We start from the raw sequence: 6311 nt of genomic DNA, 5'->3' as shown, positions 1-6311 counted from the left end.
AGTAGGCATGCACCGTGCCAGCGCTGCCTTCTCTTCAATGTTTACCTTCTCGCCGTCGCAGTGGTGAGCAGGTGTAACTACACCTAAGCTGTCCCATTCATTTCAATGGGACAGCTAATTTCTATTCACTTGAAAGGAATGGGATGGCTTAGGTGTAGTTACCATGGAAAGATTTTTTAAAATGCGAATGAACCCGCCATCTGAATCACATCTGTATTTCAAAGAGGACGTATAATCTATGTTTTCCTGAGTGGGTGGGCAGAAACTAGCTGGAATTGTGTCTGCCCATATACAGGACACGGAGAAACAGAAGATTCAGCTTCCTTCTTATCTGTAGCACTCCCTCCGAGTGGAGGACATTACACTGCAGAAATAAGCAGTTTAGATGTAAATCCAGCAGTGAAGTTAGACAGTACTTCACTTTCACTTACACTGATCCTTCAGTGAGCAGGCAGACTGTCTTCAGTGAAGATGGATCTGAGCAATGAATTGAGAGTTAGTAATGAGGAAGGGGGATCAGAAGAGGAGTTTGATAAAAGAAGGAAGCATTTTTACAATTTCTTATTCTCACTTGTATAAAAAAAAAAATAATTAATGACAGTAATTCACCTTTCCCTTACTTTTATCTGGAAGCATTGAAAAGATGGATTTTTAACATACAGGTCAGTGATCTTTTAATAGTATATCCACTCCTCTGCACATTCCCATGCATGCAAGCAATGTTGTAACTCTATACCATGTAATGTATGTTCCTTTACAAAACAGCAATCTGACAAAAACCTACACTGTTGAAGAAATTAGCTTACAAGAATATATAGTCAATCTATACATGTGTTCAAGACCACAGTAAATTTATACCATACAAAAGTCCAAGGAAATCTGAGTCCTTTCAAGACAGGGTCCAATCTATAAGACATTATCTTGTCAAGGCAGATGGGCCCAGGTATTTTGATCAAAATATTTGCTAAGAACTTCACATTCATTTATGTAGTGATTATAGCATTAGTAAATGGATCATTCATATATTGTATATCTGAGTGCTATTGTATCTTGTGGTTGATTTTGTATTGCAGCCATGGTTAATGTATACCTGGCCATTATTTAATTCTATAGGATGTGCTTTGTTTTTGCATTAAAGGGGTGGTGCCAAGTTTGAAAGTTATCCCCTACCCACAGGATAGGGATACCTAACTGATCAGAAAAGGTTTAACCATTGGGACCCACATTGATCCTGAGAACAGGGGCCCCATGTTCCCATTCCCATCCACTATATACAATAGGGAAATGCTGTACTTGTCTATCTCTGGCAGTCCTATAGAGAATGGATGGAGCAGCACGGTACATACCTAGCATGTTACTCCGTCAGGCTAGAAATATGAAACTCACATTCTCAGGATCACGGCGGTCCCAGCAGTCTGACCCTCAGTAATCAATTAGTTATCAACCATCCTGTGGATTAGGGGACAATGTGCTGGGATTGTAAAGTGATGGGGTGGACTCCTCCAATTATTCTGGACTGCTACAGCTTATGTGATATAGAGATATGTTTTTCCTTTGCTATGTTGCTATCTAGTCATCAAACTGTACTATTGTTTCATATGGTGATATTGTGTTATGTGCACAGGACCTGTGGTCACATGTTTTGAGCTGTGCAGGTCCTCAAGCCAACACAGTGAATGGCTAATTAGTACTGTTTATCTTTGCTAACTCTACTGTATAGGCTTTGGCGGCTCTCCAACATAACTTTAGTAGCCCACATGCTTTTACTAGCTTAGCAGCCAGGAGGTGCAGCCCTGATCGCCATAACTGACGGGAATGACATGTGGATGTTCATGTAATTGATACACCAAGAGCAGTGTGAGAACACATTGCCAGACACTGGTTTCCCGTACAAGCTTTTTGCTATGTTTCCATTCACACTGTGAGCTTTGAGGAAGATATCCAGAAAAGATATCTCTGACTCAAGATAATCAGAGATGAAGGACCCAATAAATAATGGAACAATATCCTTGTTCCCTCCCCAAATAATTAGCATATTGTCGATATACCTCCCGTATCATATTAGGTGATGACAGAATGGATTTTTCTCATAGAAGATATACTGATCCTCCCACCGTCAGTATGTATGCTTGTAGCTGTAGTGAATGCTTATAGTGATTATTTATCACTTTATTGTGCAAAATTGAAAAAGATTATTTGCAGCATGTTAATTTATGTTGTGGATTTCTGCAAAGGATTTCACCCTCTGCAACACAGCATTTCCATACTGAAATTTGCAGCAAAAAATAAAATAAAAACAGACTATTTGGTGCTGATTTTGCCACTGCAGACTTCACCCAGGTACCCTAAGGGTTCTCCTTTATAGCAAATCTGCAGCTGACCCACTTGGTTTGGCTTACCCTTATATTTGTGCAACGTTTAAGAGACTGGATCTGATTCAACAGATGCCCCTCTTTTCCCAGAGAAAGGTCAGAGATATTTTGTATTCAGAGGATGCTTTGCTGTTGTAGATTTTATTATCATCAGTATATTTAGAGCTCCTCGGGTATGTACATAGCCTAAATGGTTGGAAAGTATACTGGGACATGAAGCTGCAAGGTAGTATGATAAAGCACCCCCTGTGCCTAGCCACCCATGCAGTGAGCAAAGTACTGTATATAAGTCATGGAAGGTTTATTCCATGGCTCATAGGACTTGTACTATGTTCTAGACTTCGACAAGGAAATTAACTGGTCTAAACGCTCATCAGCTCACATTGAGTGAATAGTCAATGTGCTTGCTTTGCCTGGCAAATACGTTATAGGCAACTAGTTTGCAATATTTAAATTTGATAGCCATAAAACATAATCACTATGCCAAGCAGCATGCTCTGCTATCTCTATACACAATATGTTGTTTTCACAGTCTAAAGGCTTATCAGAAACCGTGGAAGGTAATATGTTTATCGCATGGCACATGTGGTTGTGTTGTGTGGCTTCAAAACAGAACCTCAGCAGAATGTGTAGGGTTGGTGTCGGGGTTGATGTCAGCATGCAGCAATGTCGGTCAGATGCTGGGGTCTACTGGAAGGTCCTCTGCAGCTATTGCATTCTTGTGTCCTGTGTCATTTCTCTTGACATAGGAGAGTAGGAGCAACTACATATGACATGGCTGTGTTCTCTTATGTCCTTTGTAGATTCTACTCTGACAGAGGGCTAAAGCTGAAGGACCCTCCTGGCACTCAGAGTAGGTTCACATGGAGTTTCCTACCGGATGTTAAGCCTGCAGGAAGAAGTCCTTATTTTACATTTCTGAGTCCTTTCAAAGCCATAACGGTTGGTATTGGATGTCTTCGTGGGTATATAAGGTGTGTCATAGGCTGTCTGCACACATATCCCTCGTTGCTGCTATGGTCCAAAGGGGAGATTTATCTGCAAAAAGAGATGATTTTTGGCTTTTGGGCTAAGGCTGGCAGTATTTATGAAACTGACCAATTTGTGAACTGTTCACGTGCTGTTGTGGTGAAAGTGTACGGTGAGAGGACAAATGGCACCATTGAGAATAAGCAACAAGAAAACTGCAGAGCACCACATACCATTCATAGGAGAGGTGAACATTGGCTAGGAAGGTGTGCGAGGGTGGACCGTCACGCTGCAGTGGAACATCTCACTGCCAAAATGAACCAGGAGGCTACCACACGTGTGTCTCATACAACAGTTCAATGAATCCTACTGTGTTTGGGGCTCCAAAGCAGACAGGTGGTCACTGCACCTCTGCTGATGAAGTTGCATCAACAGAAAAGGCTTACATTTTTGTGGCAGTATTGGAATTGGACCTCCACTGATTGGCAAAGGGTTGCCTTCTCCAATGAGTCACATTTTCTGCTTAATTGAACAGATGGACATTGGCGTGTCAGGCAAGAAACACCAGAAAACAAACACCGTGCCCCCATTGCTAGAAGAACACAAGCTGGTAGTGGCAGCGTTATGGTCTGCAGAATGTCTCTGTGGCTTTCTGGGCCCACTCATCCATGTGGAAGACACTCTCAACTGATTTGGGTATGAATCCACCCTTACAGATCACATACAGCCATACATGCTGATTGTTTGATTGGATCTTCCAGCAAGACAATGTGACATGTCACACGGCTAGAAAAGTCCAACATTGATTGAAAAAGCATGACCAAGACTTCCAAGTACTAACTTGGCCCTCTGATTCCCCAGACTTGAATCCAATACACCCTCTGTGGGACCACCTGAATCTTCGTGTTTACAGATGAGCAAATTTCATGTTATGAAATTCGTTCATGCTTCGTTTGGTAGTAAAAGCAGAATTGCGTTATGGATTCCGTTACCACGGACCATAACGCAATTCTATGACGGAATTCATAACGTAATGCCTTTAGAGGCATTCCGTTATTCATTCCGTCATAATAGACGTATATGGCTTGCATAATGGGTACGTCCCGTTCAGACTTCTATCATGACGGAATGAATAACGGAATGCCTCTAAAGGCATTCCGTTATGCATGCCATCATAGAATTGCGTTATCGTCCGTGGTAACAGAATCCATAACGCAATTCTGCTTTTACCACCAAACGAAGCGTGAACGAATTTCATAATATGAAACACAAAATAGGAAATTCGCTAATCTCTAGTCGTGTTTGCTCTATGGAGCCCCCCACACACCCTCCAGCAGCTGTGTGATGCACTGCCATCAGCATGGCTCCAGATACCTTGGACCTACCAGGACCTTATTGAGTCACTCCCAACCCATCTAGCTGCTGTCTGTGCTGCACATGGTGGTTACTCGCAATATTCGCTGGTGGTCATAATATTCTCTGTGTATTTAGATACTAAAAAATAACATAAGCTTTTTGTCTGCATCAAAGACATAATAAAAGTTAATATATGGTTAATTGATGCTTAAAGGGGTTAAGCAAATGGCATTTATCATGTAGAGGATGTTACTACAAGGCACTTACTAAGGTATTGCGAGTGTCCATATTGCCTCCTTTGTTGGTTTGATTCCTTTTTTCCATCACATTATACACTGCTCGTTTCCATGGTAATGACCACCCTGTAATCCAGCAGTGATGGCCATACTTGCACACTACAGTATAGGAAAAAGTACTGGATTTGCTGGTGGCAGGGACCATGGGAGTACACATAGGATGGCACTTTTTCCTATAGTCTGCAATCACGACCACTGCTGCTGGATAGCAGGGTGGTCGTAACCCCTGGATACGAGCAGTGTATAATGTGATGGAAGAATGAATAAAGCCAGCAAAGGAGGCAACATGGACAATAACGATACATTAGTAAGTGGCTTGTGTTATTTTCTCTACATGATAAATGCTATTTGCTGTGAGACAACCTCTGTACATTTAAAAATGGTGACTAACAAAGTTACAGCTTGTCTCTCCAAAATTAAGGACATACAGTTATGCTGTCCGAAAAAAAATGTGGATCCGTTTTGCAGAGCTGTAGAGCAAAAGAAAAGTGCCTCATAGAAGTGAATAGGTCTGCATCTAATCCGTAAAAGAAAAAAAAAACGGATCCGCATTTTTTTGGACAGCATACAGCCATCTGAATGAGCCCTTAGGGTAGGTTTAGGCTAGGTGTCACGCCGCCCCAGAAGGAGAAAGGGAGAATGTGCACCCACTAGTCTGCCACCCACGCCCCTGTCCCTGCCTACTTGCACTTACCCGTCCTAGGCGACGGAGTGCAGCTGGGCGGCGATCCCTAACTTGAATAAGTGTGGGAGGGACAGAGAAAAGCAGAGACAGGCAATGGGCAACGTGCGGCGACAGCAGGTTGCTTGCTTATATAATGAAGGGCTAAGGTCATGTGACCTGTCCCAGGACTGATAGCTGAGTGCCGAGTGTCCAGCTCGGTGTTCAGTCCACACAGGTATCCTGGCAACAGAGGACGCTGGCCGCACATTGAAGGAGCGTGCGGCTGGGCTGAGGGCGCCTCCTGCAGCTGCCGGAGAGGAACAGGATGCAGGCGGCGCAAGGGGAAGGACGCGCGTCGCCGTCGTCCTGTGACACTAGGGCTACACGACAACATTTGTCGCGTGACATTTTGTCGCACCAATGTCGCGCAATTTTTTTTATAATGATAGTCTACGGTGTCACACTTGCGACATGGGACATGCTGCGACTGACACGATAGTAGAAAAAAATCCATCCAACATGGGTTTTTCTGTGACTGTCGTGTCACAGTATGTCGCATGTCGCAGTGTGACACCATAGACTATCATTATATAAATAGTTGCGCGTCATCAATGTCGCGCGACACATGTTGCAGTGTATTTGTGCCCTATGTGT

The sequence above is a fragment of the Bufo gargarizans genome, chromosome 7 (assembly GCF_014858855.1).
Source record: "Bufo gargarizans isolate SCDJY-AF-19 chromosome 7, ASM1485885v1, whole genome shotgun sequence".
Taxonomy (NCBI): Eukaryota; Metazoa; Chordata; class Amphibia; order Anura; family Bufonidae; genus Bufo; species Bufo gargarizans.
Note: the sequence above shows the minus strand (reverse complement) of the source record.